Here is a 22,683-nt window from a genome sequence, read left to right on the forward strand (position 1 = left end):
TCCGGGCTACCCGCTGCCAGGAAACAGGAGGAGGATAGCCCTGAGCAGTACAGAGCCTGGGACCCAGAGAACCTACCAGCCCTACCTGCAGCCTGGGGGCCGGAGGACCTAGAGGAGCTCCCTTCCGAGGAGGAACCCATGGAGTTGCCAGAGCTGCCGCCGGTAGATGAGGAGGGCCTGATGGGACTACCACACCCCGGTGACCCGAAGGAATCAGGTACCTGTGAGTATGGGGAGGAAGAAGCCCAGGCACAGCCCTAAACAGGGGCTGAGAACGGGGCAACCCGATTGGCGTGTTGCGGCCGGAGCCCCGCCAACGTAGTGGCAGGCACCTCTGCCACTGCTAGGGCCCTGGGCTGGGATGCAGTGGAGATGGTTGGGCCTGCATCCCCCTCCCCACTTCCCGAGCCACCCCAGGAGAACCTTACCCTCCTTACCACCCCCGAGAGTAGACTGCCTGTTACCTTGCCAGCCCTGCCTACGGGCCGGGCGTTAGACTTCTTGTTGCTTCGCCAGCCCTGCCTACGGGCTGGGCACTAGACTGCTTGTTGCTTTGCCAGCCCCGCCTATGGGCCGGGTGTTATGCTGCTTGTTTGCCAGCCCCGCCTACGGGCCAGCCACTAGGCTGACGGCTGGCTCGCCCGCCCTGCCTAGGGCCGGGGCGAAAGACTATTGGCTCGCCCGTCCTGCCTAGGGCCGGGGCGAAAGACTATTGGCTCGCCCGTCCTGCCTAGGGCTGGGGTGAAGGACTAGGTGACCTCCCAGCAGGGGAGAGTCAGGAAGACCGGTCCCCCTCTAGGAAGGACTCAGAGGGGAACCCCCCGACGCTGCCCCCAGAAGGGCACGTTCACAGTCACTTATACTAAAAATCACACCACATCAGATTGATCCCAGTCTAACAAGACCAGTCACTTACCCCAGATCAGTTGGTACTCTAGATCTTACACCAAAGACAATGCTGGTAGCCAATTCTGTAGTAAACTAGTTAAAGGTTTATTAGCTAAGGAAAAGTGAAAGTTATTGAGAGGTTAAAGCTGGTAAAATATACGTACAAGTGAGTCTCAGTCTATAATTCTAAATGGTAGCAAAGATGTAGTCATCTGCCAGTTACCCAAAAGTCTCTCAGGGCTACCCAGAATAACTCTGGGGATCTCCATCTTCTCATTCAGTTATTCTGAACAAAAGTCCAAACAGTCCAGAGATAAAGGGTCTTTCCTTGAAGCCATTCTTACACCTTCTTCTCACAGAAAATAAGCTGACATGTCACTACCCACATGGGCTTTTCCTTTGGTGATGGAGAGCAAGGAATGCATTTCAAGTCTTTGACCTCTGATCATCACACACAATGACCACTTGCTTTGAAATTAGCACTTTTCTGTTAAAGTTCTTCATTTGCATTTCACAAGGCTTCTTTCTTGTCTGATGGCTTATTTTAGTTACGGAGTATATACAATGTAAATCTTTGCTATTACATTATAACAGGTTACACATAAGTGAAGACAATGCAAGTAACCTCCCATCAATTTTCATGAAGTTTAACCACCAACTATACTCTTATATATTTAACAATTATAATAATACACAAGTGAATTGACCTGGGATCGGCACGAACTGGCACCTGGTCTGCCAGGGTCACACATGGGTCTCCTGCTGAGCAAGGTTTAGCCCCTTTATGTTGAATAACACTGCTTGCATAGATTATGTTGTTAGAGGGCAATATCAGAAGAGACTTGTGGAATGGCTGACACTGTCCCATTAGAAACCAATTAGCTTTTGAGAAAGGAGAATATGCATCTCAAAGACTAAGGACTCAGACTATCCCTTAAACCTAGATTTGTGTGCATGTCAAATATAATTGCTTTTGGCTTTTAAAAATTATCTTTGAACTTTAAATCAAATAATTTGCTGGATATTATAATATGTTCATGTAAATTAATCCTTTCATGCTTTCATTGTGTTCAGTTCTATTCTTTTAACACAACACTTGTCTAATTCAAATAGAAACATTTCTAAAAGTGATGTTTTCATACACTTAACAATTAACTTCTTCTAGGCTATGGGAAAAGAGGCAAAATGTGCTAGTTTTCATTTCAAAGCTAATAAACCTGATTGTTTACTTTAGTCCTAAATTAGAGGCAGTTGGTTTAATAATGGCACTAGCTTCACTGCAAATTTCTTGCGCAGGATGGAAGAAGTTCCAGTTATTCAATTTTTATATACCTTTTAAATATACTTCCCAGGTGGCTAGATAACATTAACCCTTTGTTATTCTAAGTCCAAACATGAGGCTATCAGAAAATCTATGGACGACTACATTGAAGTACTAAAGCATTATATTGAACTGGGAAAATTTTCAGGTGTTGTATGGGAGCAAAAGGGAGGGAAAGAAAGAAAATTAGCTGTACTCTCCCAAACCCTTTCAACCAAATCAAGCTCAGCTCACTTGAGATACTAAAAGGAGTGGAGCTATAGTGATTTACACCAGCTGAGGAATTTGTTTTTAAAATGACAAGATGGCAAAACAAGATCGCAGCCTATTAAAAAGAACCAGCTCAACAAGCCAACACTAGCAGCCTAATTCAATCCTTGGTCTAAGAGCTATATACTTCTAAACTGGACAGGATAGACTTACAGTGCAGCACTGTACTGGAATATCTCTCTTTGTAATGATACTGTTATTCTGGGGGTTCATCACTAGCTGGAGGCTTCATGTGCTGATAGACGCAATTTTGTTGAAAATTCATATTTTGAAGTGAGACAAAATTGGTCAGCTAATGGTTGGCTAAGCAGTACAGGAATGTTCTTGAAGATGAGTGTGGACAAGCGTTGGCTGACACCCAGAGCCTCTGAGGAAGAGCATATTTGTCCAAGAGAAAAGAGAAGACTGGGCATTTTGGAAGATTTACGTACGCAGAACCTTTGTTTTGAACAATTGAGTTACTCCAGCTAAGCTTTCTTTTAACCCTATGCTGAAGACTAACCTATCAATTGAGTTCTGGAACAGTGGACACTCTAACACTAGTGAATAGATAACACTATATAGAATAACTATAGATAATAGATAACCCCAGTAGATAACAAGATATGTTATATGTCAGTATGGTTCAGTTGGTGATAAAACTGGGAGAAATATATATATATATATATATATATATATATATATATACATACACACACACACACATATAATTATTGTTCAATGCTCAGAGACAGTGATGGACAATTTTATAGGCAAAGACTGTATGCATATCAAAAATGATGTTAAAAATGGTGTAACCTTGCAAAGTCAACCACTGTTAGGAAATGCCAGAATTTAATTATGCCCCTTATGCATTATAAGAAATGGGGGATGGGTCATGTGTTGGCTGCTGGTTGGGGAGGCACGGAGCAGCAGCCTTGGATTTGAATGTTATGTTCAGTTATTTGGCATGCTACTACACTTTTGCTGAAAAAGCAAGAGACTCAAGGGAAATAGTAATTTTCAGCAGTTTACATGTCTGTGAACCTGAATGAAATTTCCTAATGCAAAGAAAAGGCTCTTCTTTGGCCCCAGGACTTTCTCCCTGTTAGATTTTAAAACGCCTGCTGCTCCCCCAATTATAATCCAAAATACTTTTTATATGTTCTATCTTTGTATTAATGATTCACAGATATTAGCATCTGATAGCAGTGGAAGTTTCTGTACAGTTAAGACTTTTGGAGATTAAACTTCACAAATTAGTTCTTGGATCAAACACTAACTCTCTTTTATAAGGCTTGTGCAAAATTGTCATCCATTTTTTAATTGAGCTGAACACATTTGGGAAAATACATTTGTGTGTTGATTTTAAATTTGGCTTTCCATTTTAAATTTGGTTTCACTTTTCATCCTTAAAGACTGGAAAATAAACACAAATTTAAAGAAAACTTTTTTTCAACGTTATGTTCATCTGTATTTTTGGCATATTTGTGTTAACCTGCTATGCCTTTATCAAAGTGTTTTAAATAATGCTTTTGAAATATTCTCCCACTTAAAAACAGCATTTATTACAAACACTTCTTTTATTTAGTCTTGGAGGCGTTGATTAAGAATTGCCCTGTTTAAAGAAGCCACAGTTAAGGATGTATTTGTTACTGAGACTTCAGTTATAGATGGTTGCGTTAAGAACATGTCACTTAACAAGGGCTGGTCTACACTGGCAGTGGCGGTCGATGGGAGATTTGCAAGCTACATTATGTAGCTTGCGGATCTCCCATTGATGTACTTACGTTGACCTACCCTGGTGTCTTTACGGTGCTGCGTCAACGGGAGAATCCCTGCCGTCGACGCAACTTTACTCTTTTCTGGGAGGTGATTTAATTGAGTTGACTGGAGAGCAGTTTTCAATCGACTGAGCAGGTCTACACAGACCTGCTCAAATGCTGCTGCTCCCTCGATTCCTGCTGCGGTGGCAGTGTAGACATACTCTCTGATAAGGACACCTCAGTAAGGCTTCCCTTTTTGCACTATCCTATAGGCCACAGAGCTCTGCCTTGAGGACCTTCCTTATTCTCAAGGACACTTGAATTAAGGCACTTTCACATTGGGATCAGTTTTTTCCATGTGCTGCTATGCTCTGTCCTTCTGTCACTGAATACAAGTGAATACTTGATTCTGATGGGAATTACTTGTATCCTGCATTGTGAGAATAACAAGTTGGCTTTTTTAATTTTTATTTTTTTAGACTCTACTGTGTGACCTAGAACAAATATCTTAACCTCTTTATGATTCCATGGAGGGCTTGACTATGATTTGGTACACAGCAAGACAGGGTGGGAATTTACAGTGCACTAGCTTATTGCACCCTAACTGGCTGTGCAGACCCTATCATGTTGCACTTAAAATTCCATTGTGCACTTTGATGCGCTTCCATTTGAAATGGTTAGTTAGTGTGTGGCAATCTTAGTGTCCTGTTGAGTCAGATCCTGGCTCTCTGCACACTACATCACTGTGCAGACATGCCCATACTCATCTGCAGAATGGGTAAAGCAGTACTTCCGCAACAAAGATTCACAATAGGCCTGTGACTTAATGTTAATGGTGAAGTGAATCTTAATTAAAATTCTTTGATGTTTTCAGATGCGAAGTGTTGTTAAAATGCAAAATATTATTTCATATTTGGGCAAAATAATAGAAAACTAAAAGGGAGCTGTGTAAAACTGTAAGAACATAAACTATACACACAAAACAATTGTATGCAGTTGTTAAGCCTCTGGTTGCCCACCGTGTGCACTGTGAATGTGTATCTAAGTCATGCAAATCATTCATGGTTTGGTTCTTGCTGAGTCTGGTTGTTCCACCCGCAGGATTTATATTAATAGGATCTAAGAGTATGTCTACACTAGTGGTGGGAGTGTGCCTCCCTGCTTGGATAGATGGACTCCTGTTACCTCTGCTTGAGCGAGCGTGCTAAAAATAGCAGTGTGGGCATTGCAGCATGGATAGCAGCTTGAGTTAGCTACCTGAGTCCAAGCCCTCCTAACCCCCAGGGTCTGAGTTCAGGTGGCTAGTCCAAGCCACCGCCTGTGCTGCAGAGTCCACACCGCTATTTTTAGTGCTCTAGGTCAAGCAGAGCTAGCATGAGTCTGTCTACCCAAACTAGGAGGCAGATGTCGAGCTGCAATGTAGACATTGAGTAAAACCAGGCCTAAACATATTTTGTTTCTCATTATTGATTTTCTTTAGAAGCTTTAAAAGGCTTTCAATTTATCTCAGTTGGAAATTACCCCTCCACCCCCATGGAGTGAACAGGCAGTACTGCCTGGGTGGGGAGGGGGTGGTGGAGAGAAGTATCAAGTGAACATTTTGAGAAATGTTCAACACCTTGCCAAGGGGGGCCTGGAAGAACAATGAGATGTCCTGCTGACAACAAGCTGTTCTATTCCTCATACTGCTGCAGCAGAAAACCATCCTCACTTTCCTCTTTATTTTGATGCACACTCAGACACAAAGGAGGGAGGATGGGAAAGAGGCGGGCTTTCAACTTGTGCACTCAGAATGAGAAATGGGGAGCAGCTATCATTAAAAAGGTCAGGGCTCAAGTATTTCTAACCTACAATCATATCACGGCAACTGAGGCACATACCTTCATTCCCTCAACTACCATGTCAATAATTAATATTCTCATTAAAACGTAGACAATTATCATTTTTCCGTCTTGCCAAACAAATCAGTGTGGTAGGAATCTGTTTATAGTAGGGTACCTGTGGGTTAATATTAAAATTTACAAGGAACAGTTTATTTGATGTATGTTACCCCTTTTTATTTTTTGTTTTAATTGTACCCAAGCACTGAATGTTTTGTGTAAGTCAGTGGGAGTCAAGCAGATGTTTAAGTCCTTATGTCCATTCCTATTTCAGCTAGAACTTAAAAGTCCTGCTTTCAACACTTGCCTGAATAAGGGCCTGGATGAACATAACTTTTAGACTTCAGTGTTGGTGAATACTCATAATTATGAATTTGATATTCAATTTTAATGGCTAGTCTTGAGTGTTTGCTGGAAATGGTCTAGTCTGGTAAGTAAACATTCCTGACAGAAAAACTGTTCCATTGGAATATACCACAACAGTGGCATGAGCTTAGTCCAAAGTAAACTTGTGAATGCATTTAAATGTTCACAAATACAATTTTGGAGTTGTGATGCTAGGCCAGAAAGAGCTAAGCAACTTTACAAACTGCATGGTCCAAATCTGACCTTTAAAGACATATTATATAAAAATACAATGGTAGGGGGGTGGTCATTCCTCATAAGTAGATTACAGCTTTAATATGCAAGTGTATTGTTGGTAGTTATTTGATGTTGTTTACATACATCTTGTTCGAGGTTCTCATGGGAGAATTTGAACAAACTCTGCACATAGACTATTTACTCTTCATTTCTCTGGACTGGATTTCTAGCAAAGGAGCTCTAAACAAGGACTGATGACCCCAAGCTGTTTGGGTAATTTCAGAGACTTTGCAATTTAAGAATTTTGCAATTCAGTTATCATCTCTACTTTGAAACTGACCTAAGTTTTATTTTCATCTGTGTATGTATACTGACCTTTTAACCATTACTCTCTTTCTTTTTTAAAATAAACATTAGATGAGTTAATAAGCATTGGCTTTAAGAGTGTATTTGGGTAAGATCTTAACTATTCATTGATTTGTTTGGTAATGTGTCCAATCCTTTGGGATTGGTAGAACTTTTTTACACACGATGGATAAAGATTCTCAGTAATCCCTGTCATATTTGACTTGGCTGTCTGGGTGCTAGCCAAAGGGCTGGATAGCTTAAGGAAACTGTGTTTTTGTCTACTGAATGACCAATGAGGTCATCAGAAGCTGTTTGTTGCTGGCTTGTATATCTTGTGGAAGAAAAACCACCAGTATTTAGGGCTTTGCCTGCCCCATTCTTTGCAGTTTGTCCTTTTTAAGCTATCTCAGCATGGCTCCCCTGGGAGGCCAACGTCACAGGAGTACTTGCCCAACTTTACCAAGTTTAGTCTTTTTGGGATAGCATTTGGCATTCTTAGGGGAAAGAAGGATGGACTCGTGGTCTTGGGACTTGGGAGCCAAGCTATACAGGGAGAAATAGATGGCTATCTTTAAAAGGGCAATGTGCAGAATTGAGGACAAAGCTGAGTATCCAAAACATCATGCAACAAGTAAGCCAAAAACTACATGGTCATTTTTCTTCTCGCTCTATTTGCTAGAGATAGGCTTAAGACATAACACTTTCTAAACCCTGCATCCTACCCATCTCACAAGGGTATTGTGAAGCTTACATAGAATCTAATCTTGCTCTTACTGAAGTTTAGTAAGGGTTTTGCCACAGACATCAGTGTGAGGAGGACCAGACCTTTAATTTGAGTGAATCAAGGAAGAAAGAATGCAGAGTTAGGAGAGAGGAGGGAATGTAGGGCTGCATGCCTCTCAGTGAATCTTTCTGTTGCTCTGGGAGCCATTTTGCCTCTGCCTCAGAAATTAAAGAAATCTGTAAAATGGAGATAATAGTTCTCTACAGATACCATCTGTACAGGATTCTCAACTCCACACTGTGAGAGAGGTGGAACTACCTAAGCTTTCACAGCTTTTCATCTCTAAAGGCAGCAACTGCTGATAGAAGCACAAGCCATCACATCTTAGTGATAACTGATCATTGCCTCCAATCTTAACTGACTCTTTTTTACCTTCCAGTTAGTTCCTACTTGACTGCAGACCATGAAGGAACTCCCTGAATGAGTTGTGTCTCTTGAGCGGCTATTCTGGCTCTCCAGCCTGTGTACTTCAATGGAGAAATCCTTGATGTGTAAGCCTGAGTCAGCTTCAGCTGTGCAGAACACATATATAAATTCATGCTAAGCCTAGCTTCACTGCTGATGTGTCTTGTCTTGTCCCCTTCAAAGCAGGAGCCTCTGCCACATGCTGAGTCCCAATGCTTGAAGTTGGTAGACCCACTGAGAGGGCAATGGCTTGTCATAAAGGCTTCAGTAGAAGACAGTTGTATCAGTTTCTGGAGCCTGACTGTAACCAGCTTTTTATTAAGGCCTTTGGAGTTGCCCTTCTATTAAAGACCATGGCTAGGAGCATCCTGGATATCAGGAGCTTTAATCAATATCTGGTCAAAGAAAGTATTTCTTTGAACTCCTCAGAGATTCCTCTGAAAAGTGGGGATATGAGGTCATGATACATAAGGCTGTTAGCTTGCCAATATACTTCCCATTCAGACATGACCATCCCAGTGACGTTCTTCTCCATATGTTCAATATTAAACAGTCATGGCCATTCTACTTGGCTCACATCACTTGTTTCATTTAACCAGTCTCTGGTCAGTAGTATTGCTAAAAGGGCTAATTCAAAATGGCTGCCATTCTGCATTTCCCACTGCTCTTACATAGGTCAAATTTATGCTCTTTAGGTCCACTGCAGAGAAAACTTGGGAGCGTAACAAACAGGCTGGCCCTTTAAGGCAATTTGGGCTTAACCTTGCTTAAGACCTGACATCTATCCACTGACTGAATGTGATATGCAGACTTAATTATAATGACTGACCCAAGCTGTGCGGGTGGAGGGGAGGGATCAGAGATGATTACATAAAGACAGCGGCTGTCTCAGTTAGGAGGGACCTAGAAGAGACAAGGTAAGAAGTTCCTCCCTGTCTAGGAATGTATTGGCAAAAGCTAGAGTCGAGTAAAGGCAGCTCAGAGTAAGCTGGGAAAATCGCCTGCAGACAGACTTCGGTGATGAGCTTTAGTTACGTGAAGCAGCATGAAGTGCTTCAGAAAGAAGCTAGGCCCCGAGAGGGCAGAGAAGCAGCACAAAAGTCTCCTGAGGGAAGGTAGAAATAGAATCAGTGGCCAGCTGTGGAAAATGGCAACAACCGTCAGTGAACATAGCAGATCTACAGATTTTTTCTGTAAGTGATAAGTTTCTAGCTGTGCATCACTGGGAGTCAGTGCATAGCCATGACATCAAAAAATCTTGACAATTGGAATGCTGTTTTGGGTTGGGGTGGATTGTCCATACTGTAATGTGGAATGATGCATTAGCTATTGTCTGTGGTTATTATTCAGAAAGAGACTGTCATGCTGTCTGGACTGGCTCTCAACTGGGAGTGCCAATCTCAGGTCAGACTGTCAGAAAACAGAGCAAACACTCCAAACTGGTGGTATGTTCTATAATTGGGTTTCACCAAGTCAGTAAGAAATGTGAACTCCTGGATCACTATATTAGTTTTACCATGACTCACATACAGCCTCCTTAGGCTCTCCAGCCTATTTTACCACCCAGACAATTGGACTCTGTGATACTAGTCACTATCACATCACATTAAGTTACCCCCAACACCAAAGGGTTAGTCATTTAACCCCGGTTCAATGGATACTTTTGAGTTCACACCAATTTCTCTAACTAAAAGCAGCCAATTTTTCTAACTAAAGGTCTATTAGCTAAGAAAAAGAAATCAGAGTTATTGAGAGGGTAAAGCAGATAAAATACATTAACAGGCGAGTCAAAGTTTGTATTTCCAAAATTCTAGGAGAGATGTAATAATCTGTCAGTCTCCAAAAGTCTCTTAGGGTTACACAGAATAACTTTGGGGATCTCTGTCTTACATCTGGAATGCTTCACTGTGAGTGTCCAAACAGTTCAGGGATGAAGGTTTCCTTGAATCCATCTTTTATATCTTCTTCACACAAAAAGCTAGCTGACAGGTTTTGTACCACATGGGCCTTCCTTTGTTGGTTGTGCATGAGGAATACAGATTGAGTCTGTGAATTCCCATTGTGAACTCAATGACCCATGCTTTGAAGTTAGCAACCTTCTTCATTTACATTTCCAAGGCTCCAATTGTGTTTGATGGGTAAATGTAATTATCGGGATATACGTTATGTAAATTGTAATGTATCAGCATACAACAATCCTTCATTAGTTTTCATGAAGTTTACACATCTCATCTTAATACTAACACACACTTTTGATCTAGAGTTAATTAAGTACAGGGATATACATAATGTAATAGATAGCAATCAATAGGTTATAGCTAAATGAAGACAATATCATTCACATTTCATTTGAACTAAATTAACATTTGAGTGAATTAGTACACTTAACATTACTTTGCTATTCACATACCAGTGAATTGTCCTGAGACTCTGGCATCTGGCCTGTAAAAGTCATAGATACTATCTTCTGCAGAACCCACTGTAAGCAAAACAGAGAGGTGAACCTAAGGTATGGGTAGCTGGACCATTTTCATTTTTGGGGTAGCAGTTAATGGAAAGAAAAATATTGGGATCATCCAGAATTACCTCACCAAAAATAGAGCTCTTTCAATGCCAACTGACATGAATTATCACGAAGTCCACTTTTCTATAACAGTCTCAGTATTTAAATCAGAGCTGTTACTCTTACTAATCTCCTTCCAAGTATAATTGTTAAAAACTGTCCTAGGATGTAGCTCCCATTAGTCCATAGTCAACCAAGTGTTTGATGGATGAGAGTTTGGACCAAAATTGGTGAGTGAAAATATGTAGTAGATAAGAAAATTTTATCAATCCTTGATTGATGTAGCTGGAGAGAATGATTAGTTTGAAGTATACCTCTTTCTTTGGTATTCTAAACCTGGGGTTGCCCCCTGCTGCTACCCTGTACTACTCGTCATCCTTCCTCAAAGTCTTTGTGAAAGCCTGTCTACCAGGAATGTGGTATCAAAGTGGAATCAAAAAATTAATCATAGAATTGATTAATAGAATGCCTGGCCTGAAACTGGTCATAGAAGGCCTGGCCTGAAACTGGGTAGCTTGAACTGTGATGGAAGCTCTCAGGTTAAATCATTGACAGGATGCCCCAAACTGAGACTGAGATAAAGATGCTAAAATCCCACAGGATGTCTCAGGACCACATTTAAATGCAAACTCCTTTTGTGAACTCTAGCCCTTTTGATGTCTGTAAACCAACAACTCCTGTTCTGATAAGTATCAGTACGTGCCCCCCTGTCTTCCTGGCCCCATGGGAAGTTACTCCATACAATTTAGCATTTTAACATGTATTGTGTAGCCACCCATCTTTGGGTGATAGCCAGGTACCTGATAACCACATTGTATAATCAAGTGACTCTTTGGTCTTTCCTGTGAAAACATCTGGCGTACCCCATTGCACATATAATTGTCTTTCCTGTTAAGTATAAACTGTTAATCAAATTCCACTATACGATCAACATGTAAATGAACCTAAGCAACCCCTATATAAGTCTTTTGTATCTGGTAGCCAGGTGAAGTACATTTGCCCAGCATCCAGACATGCTGCTTCACTTCCCTATAGCCACTTAGGTTTTCCGTATGGCTATAGTATTCCCCATAGCTATGGTTATGTGATTGTGTGTGTCACAATTAAAGCTGGACCCGATCCAACTCTAAAATGTAGCTGTGTGACTTTATTTTTCCTCGACAGCAACAAAAGGAAAAATAGAATGTATGAAGTAAAATGTTTCAGGTATTCCGTATGTGGATTCATTTTTCACTAACCTCCTAGAATGTTCTGGAACTTTGTAGAATCTCGTGGAACCTTCTAGACTTTCTGAGAAATACATTTTCCTTGAGCCTTCTACAATGTTGTCAGCCATGCCCTCCCGGATATAGAAAGTGTGGGGCATCGCCACTCAGATAGATATAAGAATGAAGTGAAGGGAAGATAGAGCCCAGTTCTGATATTGTGAGCCTTGTTTTATTGTGTAATTGTGAAAGTGAACTTGTGTTTTAAAACTTGAAGAGTGTAAGTAGCAACTAATAAAGGACACATTTAATGAGATTCCAGAGATAGCTATCGAACCTCTATCTACGCAACAATATAAAAGAAATACTGTTATTTCTTTTGCCAAGCTTAACACATAATGTTTGATGACTTTCTAAACTGCAGAACATAGAATTTTGCTCTCTCTAATACTAGTGTGCACATTTATCATCTATATAACAGGGATAAATCATGCATGCAAATTGTGCATCAAAGTCATGAAATGGGCTACAAATGCAATAAAAAATAAGGTATTCAAAAGTTTAACAAATGGAGGGCGGGGGGCCCTGAAAACGTTCCTTGCCTGGGGAGCCATTTGGTGTAGGGCTGGCTCTGCCTGTCTATGATCATGAGGACTATCTTGTTAGATCATGAGGAGTGCCTGTTAGCTGTGACTGTCAGTGAACAGTTTGTTGACTTATATATACAAGTTATTATGGTCTGCAATGTACAAATTTTGTGTTTGATGTATTTCTGCCCAGTACATGCTAATTTGGTTCAGCCAATTTCTCCCTGTTAAATTAAGTTTCATAAATTACTTGATTAGCAAGAACAACTTTCTGGATCACTGTATTATACCTATGAAATTTAAGAAACTGAGGACATCTATCTCCTCCCCTCCATATATCTACAACACTTTTATACTTCTGAAAGACTGGGTTCACGCTGTCTGCCATATTTCCTGATTTTTTTTAACTAACAATGGACTCATCTTCATGGTGATGGACTGCTCTTCACCCACCCCATGTTGTGTACAATAACTCAGGCCTCCTGTGGGTCTGCTCTGCCAGCTATTGTGACCTTATTGTGACATTGCTCCACTCTTATGTTCAAGTTATTAAAACTTCCTTTCTCCCATAGCAACTGGCCTTTCAGTTTTCTCAGAAGACGACCCTCCAGTGGTTTCCAGTATCATGATCAATGATCTCACCAGAGACAACAAACCCAAGTATAGTTAAAATACATAATAAAGCTCGTGCAGAAGACCTGGAGCTCTAGTTTCTTTATTTTCAGGGATGTAGATTGGCCTGAGGTTGATTAAAGGGTGATGTATATTTTGAGAAATAGGGTTGACTTTTGAAGGAGGGTTAAATCTTTATTTATGGTCATTTTTCCTTTATTTGTATTTTTTAATATTTACACAAGCATCTAGAGCATTGGAGAAGTCCTTTTAAAAGCAAATCACACTAAAGAAAAAAAAATCCATTTCCTCCTATTTGCTCTCCATTAGTCTCCCTGTTGTCTATTCCTCTATGTGTATTTTGGTCTCTCTTGTTGTAACAGTGTTGCTAAAGGCCAACAAAGGAGAAACTAGGCGTCACTTCAGGCTGGCAGATAATTTAATAGATTTGGTCATCAAAAACTCAACCTTCTCATTTTGGGTCTTAACCTAACTCCAGTCACTAATTGTTTTGTTTTTCTTCCTTGGACCTAGGCAAGTCTGTCACATCAGTGCTTGCATAATTATAAAGCTTCATTATTTTCTGTACCAGTATGTCTGCTTTTTGTTTTCATGAAAACTTGGCAAATGCCAGGAACTATGCCAATTAGCCCTTGGGTAGCGATCAATTGTAGCAGCAGGATATCAAGACTGAACTTATAGAGCTGTCTTTGTACCTCTTGCTTTTGGTTGTATAGTCCTCTTTGCTCAGTTGTCCAATCCCCCCTATCCCTGATGAGTACTAGCATATGTGGTTCAGTGCTTTCTATACCATTGAAGGCGTCCAATAAACCCTAAGAAGCAGATGTGTAAGTTAGGCTATAACTTTTTGAAACATCGAGACAAACGTTATGCAAACAAAAGCTGGTTTTCACCCCTTTTCAGCAGAGAATAACATTTTGTGAATGGAAAGTTTAAAATGCATAGTCTTCCAAGCAGCTCAACCACAATGTAATTTATTTCTGCTGCAACTATTTCTGGAAATAGAGTCCTTCCCATTGACATTCCTCATGCTAATGTTCTTTAAATACCAGGGTTATATATTGCCACTGGCTCCTTCTCTTAATTAAACTTCCAGTTTCTAGACAAAGTCCTACACTTCTCTTACTCTGGGTTGCATGTATTCTTGTATCAGACATTTGTAGTATCATTACTAGAATGCTGTGCTTGTTCCAGAATTAACCAGCAATGTTGCATCAGTCTATTTATTCCATCACATGATCATTTTAGTGTTGGTTGAAGCACTATTTCGGAGCCAGACATAATCACATTATACAGTTCCTCACCTTATTAACTGACAGAGAACTGTTCCTCATTAGACAATTGATCCTGGGCAGATGAAGCCATTAAAAACAGTACTAATTAGCTGAAGAGAGGAGACAGTAATACAGGCTGCATCACTTCCTTTCATGCTTAGAGAAGTTCATGTTCCAGACAAATAATAATTGATATGTAGTCTTCCTTAATTGTGATTCTTAACAGCCAGTATTATAATGACAGGCTGACAATCTCTGTCTAGCCTATTGTATGTTTATTTCTGAATCCAAGAACCACTGAGTAACATTTCTGGTTTAACTTGGATTTCATAGAATGCTCTTATGAAGTCACTGTAATCAGAGTTGGGTAGCTAATCTTAACTTATGAGTTATGTTATACATCTCCAGGTGTCAGCTGTTTGTCTTGGAAGACTGGATGCCTATAATTATGTGGAATTATGGAGCGATACCTTAGAATAAGAAAACAAATGGGTTGAACGGGTATCCAAAAAATACTGTATTATATTCATAAGCAGAAATGTTAGGCATCAAACTGAAGTTCAGTGTACTAACAGTAGCTGTAGGGTTAGGAAATCATAGTCTTTAAACAAAAGAATACTTTGATTTCTTTCTCCAAGAAACATATTCTATTTTGTATATGTATACACACTTGTATATATAACATATTATGCTAATCAGGCACTTGGGGGATTGTAATCTCCTATTTTCACTCATAACGCCCTGCAATATTCTCTTTTTGGGATGAAAATTTCCATGCTGAAGGTGATTTTATTTTCCAGGTAGTTCAACCAAAATCTTCAGCTGTCCTAGAATTAAGCAAGGGGTGTGTGTGTATGTGTGTGTGTGTGTGTGTGTGTGTGTGTGTAATGCATATATTTTGCAGTGAAAAAAATGAACCGCTATTTTTAGGCAAGGCTACAGCAAAACAAGTGGTATTTGAAACCTATCATAGACTTTGTCCTGATTGACGACTAGTGTCTTTGTTTGATTTGATTAAAATTGCTCTTGATTTTAAACAAAGTTATGGCCATTTAAAAACTGCATGTTGAGCTTCAAGATATTTTTCCCCTGTCCATTCTCCCCGCCTATTAAAAAAACTCAAATAAAATTAAATGCAAAAAAAAAAAAAAAAAAAAAAATTAAATTCGAGAGATTAAGAAATCATAAGTAAAGAAATTCCAGACGTCATAGCTCTGACAATAATTCTGCTATTGTGCCTGTACTCTTTTCATACCTCTTTGTTGTTCCTATACTACTTATTCTTTGTTTTTAGTACATATCTGTGTGTTGGTCTTGGGGAGGAGATATAGTTTTGTAGTTTAGGAACAAGATTAGTAGATTTGTAGTAGATTTGGATTTTTTTATTGACTCTGTGATCACTGAAGGCCAAATCCTCCTCGGTTTAGTCCTACTTAGGGCTGCCAGAGGAGGGGTAAAAAACCAAAAGGGGTAGTTTGCCCCAGTCCTCCTGTTTTGAGAGAACCTTCAAATGAATTAGTGTCACATGGGGTCACAGCACCACTCACGTTTTGCCTAGCTGGTCTTCCAAGGAGGGGCAGCCAGGCTAAACCTGTGTGGTGCTGTGACCCTGTGTGCCAAGTTGCAACATGCAGAGTGGTGAGGTGGGCCCACCTCTTCAGGACAGGAGCCACTAGGATTAATGTGGGGTGGGCTTGTGCTCCAGCCGCCATCACCATATGTTAGGGGCTTGCCCTCAGTAAGAATTATTTTAGAAGGGCGGGGGAGCCTCAGTTTCAAATTTTATCCCAGATCCAGAAAACCTCTTTGGCCCTGGTCCCACTGAACTCAAGGGTTGAAATCCTGGCCACATTAAAGTCAATAGCAAAACTGCTATTGACTGCAGTGGGACCAGGATTTCACCTAAAGATTTTACTTTCTTTGTGATTCAGTTTTTTTCCGTATGTAAAATGAGGATAATATTTCTTTACCTCCCTACAAACAAGCAACACAGTCAAGTTAACACTTCTTTGAGTGTCTTAACTCTTTTATTTCTTGACTTTTTATGTGTGTTTGGATTTGTTCAGTGTGTTTTTTTAACCAAATCATCCTCTTCATCATCATGCAAAACAGTCACTGAATTCAATGGGAATCTTACATGAGTAAAGTAAGCAGGATTTGGCCATTCAGTGGAGCAAACTTAATGCAGTATTATTTAAGGTCTACGGGCCTGATCCAAACCACTGAGGTCATTGGCTCATTGACTTCAGTGGATTTTGGATCAGGCCCCCATGCACTGCTCTAATACCATGCATGATGTACAGAGGAAGAAATCTGGAGGAAAAAACTTAGTGGGCCAATTCAGAGAGAGAGAGAACAATGATGTGGGACAGAATCCGTCAACACAGCTAGTCAAAATCCAAAGAGTGGAAGGCTTCAAGGGCCCTATTATCTAATAACACTGCAGTCCATTGCTCTCATGGAGTGGGGAGGGGAGAAAGTACCACAGAGAGTTACCTTTATATTTTCCCCTTCTGCACACTTTTGTACAGTAGCAGGCCATATGGGACAAAATATTTTGTGGTGTGTGTGCATGCATACAGTAGACATGCTTCACATTACTTCCGTTCGGACTTCAGGGCCTGATCCAATGTCCATTGAAAATTCCCATCCACTCTGATGGGCTTTTAATTTGCCGTTAGAAAGCTCCTCTATATTTAAAATGGGGAAATAGGGCAAGAACTGGTACGTGTGTCCATTTCATGTGTGTGTATGTACATTTAACACACATTTTGGGTGATAAAATGAATGTTGCCTATTTAGAATAGCTTGAGGATTTTCCCTCTTTTACTTGTGATAGATTTTTTGTTTGTTTTTTAAACTATTCAAATTAGGCCAAATAACCTAACAAACTGTATCTGGCTAAAAGCACTTTAGGAGTTTTACCAGACTAATATAAACTCCACAAAGGTCAAAGCACAGGGACCTTCTGATCCGGAGAAATGGAAGATAATTGGAATCTCTCCTGATGTATGTTCAAATTAGGAAATTTTGCTGGCTATTAATGAAACAGGAAATTTAGTGTCAAATATCAGCATTCTGCAATCCTGCAGAACTAATGAGTTAAGCTGTTAAAACATGAAGGCCCCTATTTACCAACGGGGGGAAAAAGAGAAGAAAGGGCAGAAGATTACTGAAGCATAGGGAGAAAGGTAGCGTTGCTGCTGTGAAGAGTTCTCATCTATATTAATGCAAGTTTGCCATGGGTAGATGTTACCCAGCAGTACAGGGCACATTTTTAGGAGTCATTATACAGATTAATAAAGTATAGTAAGAATAGTAAGAGAGGCAGTAAATTGCAGCCCTGTCTATACATATAAAGCTAGTACAATAATTTTTACCAGGCTAGAAATACAATTAATCCTGTTTAAAGTGACCAGCCAAAGGTGTAGCAAAAATTGTTACCTCGTGTACTACATGGGCTTTAACTAAACATCACATCAAATGATTGAACATCAGAACAAACAGAACATCAGTGAGTGTAAACCAGCATAGCTCCACTGAGGTCATGGGAGCTACTGTGATTTATGCCAGCTGAGTATCTGGCCCATCGTCTCCTATGTTAAGGCTTGTCTATGAAAGGAGGTCCTAGTATAGCTTTCACTGTCTTTCTTCCTTCCCTCCATTTGTCTTTACATTAATTCTGAAGTTAAAAACAGGGAGGAAAGAACCTGAAGAACTTTTAGTTTTGACAAAAATCCTTTGGAAAACGTTTTTTAAAAAAAAGGGGGCGGAGCGGAGGGGGGAAGAGAGAAATGACTCAGAATGCAATTAAAATGTTTTCCCAATGACAAGTGTCACAAAACCTCAGACTTGCATGTAATATGCAGTCCCACTGTCTGAATATAACTTTTACATTTAGTTTTGATTTTGACTTCCTACCACAGATGTTCTCTCACACTCTGCCATGTTCTTTGCTGTGCTATTTTATTCTCTGAAGCCCTGTGTCATCTGAGTCTTGCTCGCTCGCTCACTTGCTCTCAATGTAAACCAATTTAAATCAATGAAGAGACACCTCTTTATATTAAGTGAGCATTGGATAGAACACTTGCCCTCTCTACGTGGCTAGTGTTGCCAGGGTGGCTATCAGCCCAGTCTGAGTCCTCCAACACACTTTCTCTCTCTTTCTGACTTACAGGAGCTCATTTATCTTAGCTGTCATTCAAATAGTCTCACTGGGAGAACAAATAAAAGTATGCCATGAAATGTAGCAAGATGACATAATGAATGAAGTACTGTAAATGCCCCCAGCATAAAACAATTATGTACCTGCTGTTGTCAAAAACACTCAACGTTCCCTTTGTTGAAGGGGGAACAGCTATCGATTATTCACTGAGACAGTGAAACTTTTTTTTGGTTGCTCCCAGTTAATTCTTCCCTAAACATCCCTAGGTATTTAGCTGAGAAGAGACATTTACATGCAGAGATTTTGGTTATTTCATGGGATCATTAAAATGAACTTCCAAAATAAAAGAGAGGGAGAGAGCCCTATTGATGTGCAGAGCCCTAGCGAAGTCAATTAGACTTTGTATGGGTGTGGCAATTCACCTGCACACAAGAAGCTGCAGGGTTGGGGCCAAAATCGGGCACTCTTTCACTTTTATTTTCATAGAAAAGAACATGAGTTCTTCACTGGAGTAATTCAGATAAATTATAGGTGTTTCATTTGGTTCAGAAATGGAACCTTGCTCATTTCAGGTCTGGCAATATTTTTTTCTAAAAGTGGTCCAAATAAGTGTGACACTTGACCAATACCTACTGTAATGATCCTGTATAACAGCACCAAGATGCAAAGGCATAAAAACACTGAGAAGGAAGGCAAAGGCATAAATACTTGGCCTCTGTTTCCCCCGTGTCTGCACACACAGAGTATGTGCTGCAGAAAGAGGCATTTCTGTCTAGATGTATAGATTCAGAAATTTTTAGGACAGAAGGGACTATTATGAATATCTAGTCTGACCTCCTAAATAACAGAGGCCAAAGAATTTCACTAAGTGACTTCTGCATTGAGCCATAACTTCTGGCTGAACTGGAACACGTCTTTTGGAAAAACATCCAGTCTTGATTTAAATGCTTCCAACTTTACCTGGCGTCCTGAAAGCCTCTTGGCAGAAACTAAAAGTTGCATTAAGTGAGACCTATATGCGCCTCCTAGACCACGAGTAAAACAGAAGAAGCAAATCCAAAGAAAATTGTAGTGGGATCAGAATGAAGAGATAAGTGAAGTGCCTGGTCTCATGATATTTCCTGGTTTTTTCCATGTAAAGCCCCAGTTTTTGGAGTCATGTGGTTACATGAAACTCTCAGCTTTCATTTTAAAAATGAAGGCACTGTATTAAATTTCATATAGGACCAAATTCTGTTGCACATAATGGACTTAATTCTGAGCCCCATCTGGCTGGCCTCTGTATGCAGACAGGCATTGTCCAGTATGGTAGGACATGGGGAGCGGTGTCAAATGTGGAACCAAACTCCATCCTATGTGGCATTTGATCTTCTCATACATATCACTGGAAACAAAGTTAACTTTAACATAACAGGGAAAAGATCTGTACATTAATGAGGACAGGTCATTTACAAACTCTGTTCAATATGCAGCACAATCAAAAAAAGTAAACCAAATGTTAAAATATAAAAAGAATGGAATAGAAAGTAATGAATCAGTGGTAGACACTCACTTGGAATAGTGTGTTTTCTGATCCCTGATTCCTAAAAAAGATAGAGCAAAAATAGAAAAGGCACTATTAATACATAGAACAAGAGGAAATTCAATGAAATTGAAAAGTAAGACATTTACATGTGATCAGATGTACATCTTTAAGGTAACATATGATGAACTTGTGGGTCTTGCTGTCACATGGTGTCATTGAGACCAATAACTTGGCAGGATTCAGAAAAGGATTAGACACTTATGAGGATAATGAGAACACCCAGTTATATGACAGGGGACAAAAAGGATGTTTGCAAATCATGGATATGAACCCTCATATTTTAAGGGTATAGCCAACCATTGATTGCACTTTCCTTTGAATTATCTGGTACTAAACACTGGCAGAGACAGGATACTGGAATTGATGGACCAATTGTCTGATCTGGTATGACAATTTCTGTATTTCCAGACAATGCATCTGCATGATGGATGGATTCACCACTTCTGCCTTCAGCATATCCACAATCCTGCTGCAGTGAACAGGGCTCCCAAGGACTTCTCCACCATGGTAAGAAGGGAATTCATGATGTTACACACCATAAACATAATGAGTTAAATCTTGGCTTGACAGAAGTCAACTGCAAAGCTCTCAATGAGTTTAGTGGGGCCAGGATTTCACCAAGTATTTCTGTTTAATTCTGGCCCAAGTGGGTGGATGGCAGGACTCATCCTTTCATGTAAAAAACACATCAGGAGTCCATCATTTAGTTTATTCCATCCAGATTGACAGTTTATTAAAGATCCTTATAGCCTTAGTTAGGATCTAAGTGCTTAGTCCAGTTCTTGGATGAAAACTATTTGTATTTGGGTCTGTTTTGTTCTTGTACATGTGGTTTGCTCTAGTCACTTATGACATTAACCATCAGGATGTAGAATGAGAATTATAGCCAGTCATCAGATGGTTTTGGAACAAAAGAACAAAGGAGAAAACCCATCTACATAAAATGTTAATAGTTTTTTTCCTTGCAATCACTTTCATTTGTCTAAATGTAACTGATTATGAGTATAAATCATACACAAATGTGCTACTTAATAATTTAGATGGAAATGTTGCTTAAAAACAATTCTCCGTCTAGAAAAGCAGAGTTTAATTATTAGTTGCTTAAACAAATACCCAGAGCTAGAATAAACATATATAGTAACAATTATCTAGCAAATGACTGTAAAATGAACAGCTCATCAAGTCTACTTTACTAAGAGATTCTCCAATATTTGTGTATGGCTATATAGTAAAACAAGCTGTAAAACATCGCAGAAGATCTTTTCCCTTCTGAGTCTCAGGAGGTGGGGGGAAGGACTGAATTAAAGCATTCTTTTGATAATTATGCAAGATTTTCTTGTACTTGTTAATACAAAATCTTTATTTATAAAATGTTTCTTCCTGGTATTCTCTTTAGCCTTGTGTTGGCTTCTTGACCCTTCACTTCTTTATTTCTTCTTTGGGATGTGTGGATGTGAGTTTTGTAACCACTAAGTGTAATTAATAGCCTCACACTGGTAGAAAGTCAGACATAATTGATTTTCTTATTTTTACTGTGCTAAAAGATCAAGGGGCTATATCCTTCATCCACCATTATGCATATCCAGTGATAGGAAAATACCCTTTGGGAGAGTTTTAACAACCAATGCTGTCTACTGGATCCTTACTATGAAGAGCATTCTAGCCTAGCCAAGCCAGAGAAAAGCTCCTGCTGAAGTTAGTGCAAAATTGGTAACTCTGATTCCATATTACACATCAAGAATTATTCAGCAAATAATTTTGAATGTCAAACGAATGAAAGAAAATCAAAAGCTGTCTGTGTACAATTTGTTAACAGTAAACAGACAAATTAAGTGGATAATTTATTTACTGTGGATTATTGAGTCAACTGCATTTGTCACCATTTTTATTAGAAAAAAACCCAATTGTATGCCGCAATCCTGCAGCAACCCTACATTTCTCAAAAGGCCATAGGCCTAACATCAAAGTCCACCATATACTCCCTGAAATAAAAAGACTTAGATACAGCATGCATCTTTGTTTTAGGGAGCACCAGTCTACAGAGAACACCCAAGGGAACTAATAGCTCGTTATCTCACTGACCATTAAGAAAATCCAGGACTTAAAAAAAAAAAGGTGTCTTTAAAAATACATTAATATAAAATGTATACATCTTCCTTTTTGGGTTACATAATCTGATTTCAGTTTTATAAGCAACCTCTTATTTATTCATTCTCTCATATCGAATGAACAACCCTTATTTAGGTGCAAAGCCTTTTAAATCATCGTCTTAGAATCATAGGGCTTGAAGGTGAAATGTAAATGTTAGAGGATTACCACAGACCATGCAAAACAAATTGTCTGCTGGCCAGCAAAAAGAACATAGAAACTATCAACAACACAACCCCTCCCCACATTAATACACATACACGTCTACTCCTAGTAACAAAGAAAATGTATGGAACAACC

At 39.6% G+C, this 22,683-nt stretch overlaps 1 long non-coding RNA gene across 4 annotated transcripts in view; it reads left to right on the top strand.

The window, feature by feature from the left end:
- The window catches only part of LOC137156804 (uncharacterized), a 109,845-nt gene that overhangs the window by 75,601 nt on the left and 11,561 nt on the right, over positions 1 to 22,683 (top strand). For all 4 annotated transcript variants that reach the window (XR_010920901.1, XR_010920904.1, XR_010920902.1 and 1 more), the window contains exon 2: positions 20,644 to 20,742. This is a non-coding gene — a long non-coding RNA (uncharacterized lncRNA). The remainder of the gene's footprint in view (positions 1 to 20,643; positions 20,743 to 22,683) is intronic.

The sequence above is a fragment of the Emydura macquarii genome, unplaced genomic scaffold (assembly GCF_026122565.2).
Source record: "Emydura macquarii macquarii isolate MOO-44397 ecotype Brisbane River unplaced genomic scaffold, CSIRO-AGI_Emac_v2 contig_1477, whole genome shotgun sequence".
In the NCBI taxonomy this organism is placed as follows: Eukaryota; Metazoa; Chordata; order Testudines; family Chelidae; genus Emydura; species Emydura macquarii.